Here is a 12,212-nt window from a genome sequence, read left to right on the forward strand (position 1 = left end):
GGGGACAGCAGCGACAAGCTGCTTGAAGAAGATAACTGCCTTTATGTTTTTTTTGGTGTTTTTCATTTATTTATTTTTAAAAAATTTAATTGTTTTTTCCATATAAATTTCAGACACTTTCTTTAAAACGCGCATCATTCCAAGTCAGCAATATTAATGCCACATGTGCTCAGTCAATGGTCAGAGGTGTTTAATATATTGTGTTTCAGCGAGTTTAAGGGTTCGGTTGACAAAGTCGTAAGTATAAGGGTCCAACATACAAATGGAGCCAAGTACAAGGGTCTCCCAGACCATTCCGCCTATTTTTGAATTAACCAATTTATAGTCAAGTTAATTATCTTGTTTCGTTAAGATTAAGAAGCTCATTAATTAATTTATATTAAGAAAAAATCACCCCATATACACATTTAAGAGTCAATCTTACTGGTTTTAAATCTACTTTTAAAAAATTCTTGCTTATAACAGTTTAATTACGGGTTATAACATATCACTAATTATTTATAAATTAATTAAATTTTACTTTATTAAATAATTTTTTATAATTTTATATTATTATTAAATTATTTAAATAAAGAATACCCCATAATTATCTCTTACACAATTATAGGGATTTTACATTGATTACACTTCCTTATTTAATGTTATACTCATAACCTCCCATTAGTCAATCCCACCACCCTTCCCCCACACATATCCAACTATACACGCTATCACCCCATTTTCACCTTCTTCCCTCCCATTTTTCTCACCAGCCAACTACACCAACAATCAATATTTCATCCAATTTTTTTTTCCAACAAAATTATGTCTAAGAAACCCATTGAAACGCCTCAAAAGAGTCCCAGATTGGGTGAAGGAACATCTAATTAATGATGATGTTCATGTTTCAAATTTTAATATATTAATTCAACCGTCCCCCCTTCCTCCCGCTTAAAATTGTTGAAAATTCGACGAATATTCAAAATCCGGCGACGAATGGTTCATCTAAGTTGAAGGAGTGACAAAGAGAGAAAAAATGAAGAAAAAAAAAGGTCACCCCTGCAAATCAAAAGGGGAAGAAGAGGATGGGGAAAATTGTTGAAACCCCTTCTGCTTCCGATTTTGATTTTGTTACTGAAATCAAAAAGAAAAAAAGAAAAAAAAAACAAATGTAGAAGTTGGAGCATCTTCAAAACCATCAACAATAAGAACAACAAAAAGTTATTTTTTTTTAACTTTTGGACAATATTTTTGTATTTAAGTATTTGATGATATATAATATCATATGTTTTCTTTTAGGCAGATACCGTTTACATATGAATTACTGATTGCCTATTACATTTTCAAGATACTATTTTGAAAATATCAGTGTGTTTCCAAACTGTACATTTATTGGATGAAATCTGATTAATATGTGTATGACTACGCTTAAATGTGTTGATTTTGAAAATTTTATGAATTGTGATATAATAATGGTATACAAATGGTATGAATTACGTTTTAACATTGGTGTGATTGTCTATTAAGTGTGTTTATGGTATAAATTATTAAATTGGTATGAAAATGGTATGATTTGTCAAACTACTGATTTTTTCTAAAAAAAATCACATTATGCTTACTTTATATTCTAAACATGTTTTTGGATAAAACGTGTATGAAATCTGATTAATACGTGTATGCCTATGAGTTTAATATTTTATTGTTGGATATTGTATGAATTGTGATATAATATTGATATACAAATGGTATAAATTGTGTGATTATATGAATTTATCAATTTTTATACATGTTGTTTGGATAAAACGTGTATGAAATTTTGATTAATATGTGTATGACACTAACTGAAGTTAGTGTGGGAATGAAACACTAACTGCAATTTGTTTTAAATTTATTTATAGTAGGACACCAGTTGAAAANAAATTAAATACTCAGGATACCATAATTACATTTTATAATTATCACTAATATTTACAGTATCTTATGTATTAAGCTGGAATAAATTTTATTTTTAATAGTATGCAATCTGTATGATTAATGAATGAACAATGTATAAAGAATAAACGGTATATTAAACACTAAGTTTATAATGCACTTCAAACCAATTATGTTTCATATCAAAACAAAACATTAATCTAAACGACAAAATAAAATAAAAATTATATATATTCTAAACAAATAAACAGTCATTAGTTTTGCACAAGATAATTTGAACATGTTTCATGTTGTGTCCAACTTGACAACATCTACTGCAAGTAACTTTGGAGTTTTTTGAATTTCACATCAGCAACCCTCTTTAATATATAATTCATTTCATTTGAAAATCAACATAATTCTCGATTTCATGAAAAAGAATAACAACTAGTCTAACATTATACAAATCAATTAGAAAAATTTTAAATATTATTAATTTTTCATTTCAAAGACAATACAAATTTCATTCATAAAAATCATTATAATAACAACAAAATTATACACACTCGTCATTATTTTTTCATACAAATATCATTTAGACAATACATTACAAAACAAATTTCATACAAAACATAATATTTCATATTTAATACTCACTTAATACACATTTCATACAACAATCATCATTCATACCAAATTTATACATTTTCATACTCATTTAATACACATTTTATACAAAATGATTATTCATTCAAACTATATACATTTCTCGTCTCAAATAATTAATTACTGTCACCCAACTTTATACAGAAATAACAAAACTAATATAAACTCAACAACTTCACATTTAATACCAATTTAAAACACTTGTAATACACTTCGTCAAGAATTCCAATTTTTTTTTACATATTTCTTAACACAGTTTTCATACATAATTCATTCGACTTATACTATCAAATTCATTATCAAATAAAATAAATTTTCATAAATTCGTCAACATTATAATTAAATTATTTTTACAGAATAATTAGCACACTTTCATACAAATTTCATTTAATTTATTCTATCAAATTTATTCATAAAATCACATTAAATTTATAATTTCACAAAACAACAACCATATACAAAACAAACAAATAAACCAAAAAAAAACACTAAATTTTTTACATTTCACAATAGTAAACATAATATGATATCAACAGTTAACAAAATATGACTCCACCTTCAATTTATCGACAGTTTGATCATTGTATTTTCATTTCGCTATCATTCTAAAACAAACGTTAAACAATAATAAATACTAACCCGAAGGATCCCATCTTTCACCATGTTTGATTAAAACTGATACGTAGTTGTCCATCACAACAAAATAAAAAAATTTCAAAGATGAAAAAAACTTCAATTACTCGAATGTGGGATTATTTTTTGTTGAAAATTGAAGAGAGAAACGTTGAATTTTTTTTGTTGCAAATTGAAGAGAGAGAAACGTTGAAAAAAAAGAAGATAAAATCTGAATTTTTATTTGATTTTAACTGATTTGAGTGAATTAAGGATACTAAATAATCTTAATTAATTTAAATCCCTTAATTCGTGCTATTTATTAATTATCTACAAAACAAAATGATATGATCTGATTTTTTAGCTTATCTTAACTGATTTTGAGTAAATTAAGAATAAAAAATATTGTTAATTTGTTTGAATCCCTTATTTCATGCTAATCATTAATTATCTACAATAAATTCAAATTAAATTACAGGCCACACTTTCGGTTTTTTACTTTATTATCTATAATTTCGTTTTTTTAAATATTCGTTTATCTATTTTATTTTATTTTTAACTTTTTTCGAATTAATAAAAACATTTCTTTTATTTGTGAATTTGTTATAACCTAAAATTTTTAATGTTATAGCTTGAAAGTCTAAATCTACTGCTATACCCTGAAAATAGTACTATAATATATGTCATATATGAAAATTACACTTATATTAACTCGTCCTATTTAAATTTTAGCCGAATTAATTTATATTAGCTCGTTTTCTATTTTTACCTTACCTTAAACCCATTTGAGACTAGTTTGGGCATTTTACTCAATTCTATTCCAGCCCAACTCCCAATTCAGCCCAACAATACATTATACAATCAACATTCCAAACCTGGACCCAATTCAATGTTCCCAACCCATCTTTCTAGGCCCAATTCTTTTAACTGGTGGCCCAATTTATAATTTCAAGTCCACAATTCCAATTCAAAGAACCCATAAACAATAACATCAGCAATACCAAAATGAACCAAACGACTCCTGCGTCTTTTTCACGCGAGAAACGAAACAATAGCAACGCATACCAAAACTCGACCCCACCCCGTACTTGCCTTCGTATTCTTCATGCCTAAATCACCGTAAATCGCGGAGAACTCAGAAATGTAATCATATGTAAAAACTCATAACCCTAGCAGCCTAATCGATCACATCGCCGTCCCATTTTCCCTCTTTTCAAGGATTTTTTGAATCCCTTCACTGTTGCTTCGAAAAGAGCATTTCGAATTCAAATTTGAACACTCATTTCCCCCATTCGACCTTAGTTTTTCTGTCTATATAAAGCTTTCATCCTCACTGTTTTATGCGAGATTTTTAGATACTGATTATGGTTACCCGAAACAAGGGCATTTTTAGGTGAAATTCTCGACCAAAACAGAGAGGATTTTTCAGTTTATTTTCCTCGAATTCGAAGCTATTTTGCTCCCCGGAGCTCATTGGAATCGATTCAGGTGGTGGAAGTTCTTCGAGGTCAAGCTCGTCTCCCCAGTCGTTGCCCCAAAAAAGTAACGCGTCCTCCTCTATAATACTCTTCCCGTCTTTTATATTTCGACATGTTGTTTCCAACATCTCAAGGTTTATGATGTTGATTATTTAACATTAAGTTCTTTGTTCGTCATTTCAAAGTCGTCTACAAAACTTTCCGATTAAAGTAAATTTTGGGAGGACCACGTTAGAAATCTCTCAAGCTTTAAGGATCTTTGAAATTCTCCAAAACAAGCTCTCAGACACGTCAAAAGTTTGGAACTAAGGGTATTTATTTAAACTTGACGTGACATGATACTTAACAACGACTTTTTTCAATAACAACTTTTTGAAGACCCTTTTCTTAAGGATTTTATCTAAATGTGTCAAATATTTTTGCATAAAATGTTTTGTCTTGTCTATCGAGAAGCAAGATATCGAAGTGATCAACTGAAGACAGCAAGACGAGGAGCAATCGATTGAAGAAGTTAACACAGATCAGTTTGTTTAAAAACTAACAATTTTTCTGTGGATGTAGGTGTATAAGATTGCCTCAAATTCATCATATTCCTTCATTCAACGAATATGGAGAAGCCAAAAGGGCGAGGAGCTCCCCAAAATTGACAATTTTTATGTGGATGCAAGAAAGTCATTGAAGTTTTTTAGAAGAAAAAAAAGTAGTTTAGAATACGAGCAACGACACCGTTTTCAAATTCACAGCAAAACATGAGTCACAATGAACACAAATGCTCAAATATAAACAAGTGAAAACATCACTCTCAACATGTACAATCACCTACAACGCCATCAAATTACATTTTTAAGCATCAAGGACGCTTAAAGAATATTCACAAATCACGTCGATATCAAACACGGTAAGGTGATTTATCCAGAGGGACATTTCTATAGTATTATCAAATGAGATAGTACCATCACCCATAAAGATATCAACATTATCCTACCAATGGATCATCAATGAAGAATCATCATCCTATCAATGGAGCATCAACGTCATCACCCAGAAAAATATCAACCGTCATCACCCAGAAAGATATCAACATCATCCTACCAATAGATCATCAATGAAGAATCCATCTTATCAATGGACCATCAACGTCATCACCCAGAAAGATATCAACATCATTCTATCAATGGATCATCAATGAAAAATCATCATCCTATCAATGGAGAATCAACGTTATCACCCAGAAAGATATCAACATAATCCTGTCGATGTATCATCAGTGAAGAATCATCATCCTATCAATAGAGCATTAACGTCATCACCCAAAGGAACATCAACATCAACCTACCAATGGAGAATCATTATCCTATCAATGAAGCATCATCATCAATCTAACACTGACGAGAAAGTCATCATCATCATTATAACATCATATCAAGTCATCATCTACTACGTCAAAATCGATGGAGGCTGAATGTTAACATCTAATTTTGGCTCTCCACATTTAATCATTAATAATAATAATAATAATAATAATAATAATAATAATAATAATAATAATAATATATATGTTATGAAATTTTTATAGGAATACAAAAAGATTTTTAATTATTTATTTGACTTGATAAATTTATTTCATAAATGTTATTTCTTATAAAAATTAAATATATTATATTACTACTTACTTTCTCAATTTTTAAATAAGTGTCATTCTTAAGAATTGAATCTATTTTGTTCAAATATAATTTCTTTTGTCACAATGGTTATTTTTCGCACATTGTTTAAAATTAGAAAGCTTAATTAATTAATAAGTTACTAATCTATATACTAATTTAATCTTAAGAATGACTAATTTTATCAAATAAGCTAATCTTGAAAAATAATTATCTTTTATGGCTATTTAATAAAGAAAGTAGTTATAATTTAAATTGATTTAATTTGAGCGAATTTGGAAATCCATGTCTTCTTAAACCGGTCAATCTGTGTACGCCACGTAGGCGAGCACATGGATTGTGCTTCTTTAGCCTAAATCTTGACCCTACGATTAAATCTAATGGTCCTAGTTGATTAAGCTTTGCCATTATTTATAATATATATATATAACTTTTCCTTTTAATTCCTGATTTATCTTACCCGTCCAATCAAACGATCGGACGACCCAAATTAAACAAGACATTTTTAACATTTTCCAAACGGACTCCATCACTGGTACACTTCTTCTTTTCCAGAAGTCATGCCTCAAACTTTGTCCTCCTTTCCCAGAAGTCTGTTTCATCTTTTCTCCAAAAGTTTTCCTTCCCCAAAACGTTTTACTTCTTCCCCAAGAACCTTTCACGCCCCTCTCCCATCAATCTCTGCCAAAGAACGGCTATGAGCCGCCGAAAAATGGCAATTTCCCGTGGTTTTTGGCCAGGTCCATCCGCCGTCCATCAATCATATCCTCCTCATGTCAACTTTACATTTTTTCCAACTAATTTTCAGACCCAAAGCAGGCCTAGGAATCGCCGGTGCTTGCCTAAAAAGGTGAGGGACGCAAAGAACCGTTGAATCTTGGTTTGCTATGCCCTCAATCTAATTGGTTTTAGAGTGGAATCCTCTCCCAAAATTAGCTATAAAAGAAACCATTTGGCTTCATTCGAGGATCATCCATGAACATTCAAAAACAATCTGGAAAAAAAAGCAGGGGGGAACATTCAAAAAACAATCCAGAAATAGGGAGAAAAACAATCCAGAAATCCGAGAATTAGCTGTTTGTTTATCTCTTTTCTCTCTGCTTCTCGAGTTTGAGTTCGGGAAATGAGTTTGAAGTTGGAATCTTTGACGTCAAAGCTTTAGTTTGCTGCTCCAAATATGGTAAAAAAAAGGAAAAAAAATTCTCTGTGTTGTTTCGATAGGTTGTGTTTCCTGTGATCTTCTATGTGTTGCTTCGATAGTTTGTGTTTCCTACATTTGTTAATGTTCTGACCTCTACGCTTCCACATTTTCTATCCTAGTTTCCCTTGTTAAAAGATTATCATCTAAGCTTGTTTTGCTTTGAATTTTCTTAAGAAACTTCGTGCTATACAGTTGCTCTATCGTGATTTGATTTAGAATCTGTTAGCTCCTTAAATTTTGTTCTTCCCTTTGTTCTGTGCATCTGTTAAGTAATGAAGAATCAGTTGATCCATTCTAGATTCCTTCGAGAATGACGTATTTGGTTTATAAAATTGATGAAGTCTAAACATAAAAGTGATCTCATATTTTATGCATTAGTTCGCTACTGAATACCTTGACGTCAAGTTGCATTATTCTTTAGTTTAACATTATAGCTCATTGTAGCTTCCTTTATGAAACTAAAAATCTGCTATTGATCGTTGATATGCTTAAAATAAAATCTTAAAGTCTAGATGTAAATTTTTACCTTCCAAAACAGTTCAAATCTAGTTCATGTCATTCTTTAAGTTTCCTCGTATTTAGTTTGCATTGAATCCTTGTCTGCTAATATGAAATTGGGTTTAGTGTTAATTGGTTATTATGATCAAGTATTGACAAGTTAAGTTCATATTTTACTTCCTGTTTTAAGATAGTTGTAGAGTCTTTGACTAAGTGATGCAACTCGATTCACAATTTTTTTTAGTTCTCTGTTTTAATTTTCAAAATGAGCCAATGTTGTTCTACGTTACCTGTTAACATGATTATATGTATGTGTTTACTCGGTTTGAACATATATTGGAAATGTATGGCATGAGAGGTCCACTAACGAAAACATTTGTTTGTCTTTTCTAAGTTTGATTTCATTTTCCTGTAGAAACTCTCTATTACTTCCCTTAAAATGACAATGATTTGTGCCTATTTCGTTATGAATTCTTTTGTTTCTCCAAAGCTATAAGTTAAGTCAGTTTAAATTTGGAATGATCAATTCTCTCAAACTTTTCTATTGTGTGTACTTACTTAGTGTAATTTTTCTTTCACTGTATCACTGGATCTTGGTTTGTTTCAATTGGACTTCAATCTGAGAGTCGTCCTTGATTACCTAGTATATTCATGTAATTTAATCGGTAACATGTGTTATGCTAATCTTTTTCTTTTCTTTATTACACATGTATACTTGTCGCGCATCTGGAGTTGTAAAACGACTCTAGCCTGACTCATATCAGAGAAGCTTTACCAGCTGTGTTTTCACTCGAGTTTAGTTTTCGCATTTCGTCATTGGTTTCGAGTCTTAAAGTGCTTGAAAATCACTGGTTTTGCAAATCAAAACAGAATTTACATTTACATATTTTAAAAATGGTTTTCCTTGTATTTTTCTTAAAATGTAGGTGGCGACTCTAAAACAAACAAAACATTTTCATTTTCAAAACTAGAGTGTCAGTCATATTACTTTGTGAACTGTTTCGACCGGTTCAAAATAGGGTGCGACAGTTTGGCGACTCCGCTGGGGTCTGCTACTTAGGTTTTAAATTTATAAAAACTCGATTTAGGAATAACATTTGTAATGACATGTTTATTTTTCAGCTTGCTATTGATATCTTGTATTGACTGAAAGGTCGCAAATGAAACTCAAGCTTGTGTTCTATATTTCTTTTTAAGACACTAGTTGTAACTGCTTTCCCTACATTGTCATTTGTATATTCTATCGAGTCTTGATCGTACACGCACACACTGTACACGCGAAGGGTGTTCCTGCACTCTTTCGAAACTCTCTTTAGATTCCTTAATTTCAGAGTTGGTGAAATTAAGATAGTGTACCTTCTCGCAATTACTCAGTTTCACTCTCAACCATATAGGAAAAAATCTTACTCTTAAAAAATAGGTCATGTTCAACAACCTTAGGCAAGACAATATACGGTATTGTCGTTGCATTTAAGAAATCACCCAAATGTCAATGAATTTCTTCTTTAAAACTCAGCGACATAAACTGTGTGAAATTGATATAAATTATCTAAACTTAAACACTTAACAAATTTGGAGCAAATAAACTCATTACACCCTTTACCTCTTTTCAGATGAACCTCAACCAAGACTTACCGGATATCCAAATGGTCGCTTCAGCGCCCAACATTCTACAGAATTGGTGGCAAAATATCCGCATGATATACGAGGCAGAGACTCAAGGGCATTTAGGAGCATTATTGTCGCTTCTGGGGACACAATGCGAGTCTTTGTCACTCAGTTAATAGGGTTTTGGGAACCGAATACCGTAACTTTCAAATTCTTTGATTTTGAGGTCACTCCCACACTAGAAGAGATCAGTAGTCTTATCGAACTGCCGATTAAAGGGAGACTGTCGGTGATCCTCTCAACTATTTGTACAGGTGACTTCCTAAGTCTCTTGGATCTGCAGATATTTCGGTCATTGAGATATGTGGAAGGCGGGCACGTCGAGTTGGACTATCTCTTTCAGAGGTTTGGGTGTTCGGAAGGTTACTATAAATATCAGCGTGAATTTGAATGCACTTGCGGAACATGTGAGCATATGAGGCCAAGAGTATTCGTTATGGCTTTTTTAGGAGTTATGGTGTTCCCGATAAGGTCCAATTCTATCGACATCAACATATTGCCGATGGTTATAAGCATCTTCAACGATCCACGAAGATTTACTTTGGTGCTTATAATCCTCGTTGAAGTTTTTCGTTCAATGACAGCCTGCATTAGGGGACATAATTTCTTTGGATGATGCAGTATATTGCTACAGATTTGGGCAAGGGAACATTTATATCGATGTGATTCCTAAATGGATTACTATATAGGTGCTCCTAACAAGATCAAAAGCCACGAAGATCGTCTCCAAAATTGGTGCCACGCACCGAGCTACCCCAAAGACGCGGACACGGGACCTAGGACCACAAGAGATCCCAAGCTAACTTTGCTGGCATGATCATGAACATACTAAAGATAATAAACTGATGCGAAAGTTAATTCATAAATAAATCTGAAAAGATGGGGAATACCCAGATACTATAACTGAATATATCAAATCTGAGAGTTTAATAAAAAAAAATATCAAACTCAAAACACTAAGCTGAATCTAACTATGTTTGAAATAAGCCTCTAAACTGACTAGAAATGTTGGGACATGCCCCAACTAGATCTAGCAAAACTGAAACTAAAGACTAAAAGTGATAAAGATAAATATGTCACTAGTCCTCGAAGAATGAGGACTCACCACTGATGCTGCTGAACTGAAGATCGAGAATCGATCTAAGCGTGATCTGGATACTGAGAACCTGAACCTACATCACGAGAAGATGTAGCGCACGTATGCATCAGTACTTGAAAGGTACTGAGCATGCAAGATGAAGTAACGCTGAAATAACAACCCGAATTCTACAATCGACTAAGGCATGACAGAACTAAAACCAATCAATGCCTAGAATTATATCAAAATCTACCATTTCTAACTCTACAAGATCTGCTGAGGTGACTTTCTGAGAGACTGAGATAGGGCAGTTTCTGTATACCCGTGTAGCTATAACTGGGTCACCGACTGGAATAGAGAATGAGAAGGGTTCTGAAAGAGTTTCTAGACTAACTCCTAAGATTACTGCTATAAAGAGAGTTAGAAAGGTAAGACTAGTCCTTGGATCTAACACTACAAAATATCTAAAGAAGGACTCGAAACGTACCAGTGATAACATCAGGAGAATCTTCCTGGTCCTGGTGAGCCTGGAGAGCATAGAGCTTGTTTCGGCGTTGTCCGCCACCTGTACCAGAAAAGTTACCCTGCTGAGTTGGGCGACCTGTCAGTACTGTTGGAGCTGTAGACTGAGCCCTAGTATTGTTACCTTCTTGCCCCTTTCTGGCAAAAGGGCAATTCTTCACCCTGCAAGACACTCGCCTGGATGGTTCTTACCACACTTTGGACAAGTTGGGTAGGTCCTGTTTCCTGAAACACTTCCCTGAGACTTAGAGCCTGGTGCCCTACTATTCTGATCTTGTCGAAACTGTGAGTGATTTCCACCACCCGTTTTCTATTGAGAGTACTCATAGTTCCATGTTCTAGCTTTCTTGGTTACCTTAGCAGTTTTCCTAAGCTTATCTCCCTCAACCTGCTGATTGTTCTGATTATTCATACTTTGAGCGAAAGGTTGAATAGTGTTTTGAAACTCTGCATTCGAAACTCCCTGATCTGGGACTAGAGGAACTGTGTTAGCATTCCTGGCATTCACATTCCTAGTGTTAGCTCTACGGGGAGGCATGATCGCTGAAATGTAGAAAGTCGAGTTAGAATAGAATTAGATCATACCTTACGCATGATAAGAGTAACAAGAAAGTGAAGTTTTCCTAAAATCACTTTGTAGCCTCCCTCTCATTAGATGTGGTGCACTTCACACCCATGAAAAAGACTCTACTTAGTGCGGCTTTTCAGACATCCTAGGACACTTAAACCTAATGCTCTGATACCAAGTTTGTCACGCCCCGAGCTACCCCCAAGATGCGGACACGGGACCTAGGACCACAAGAGATCCCAAGCTAACCCTGCTGGCATGATCATGAGCATACTAAAGATAATAAACTGATGCGGAAGTTAATTCATAAATAAATCTGAAAAGATGGGGAATACCCAGATACTATAACTGAATATATCAAATCTGAGAG

Source organism: Solanum stenotomum, chromosome 9, assembly GCF_019186545.1.
Source record: "Solanum stenotomum isolate F172 chromosome 9, ASM1918654v1, whole genome shotgun sequence".
NCBI lineage: Eukaryota > Viridiplantae > Streptophyta > Magnoliopsida > Solanales > Solanaceae > Solanum > Solanum stenotomum.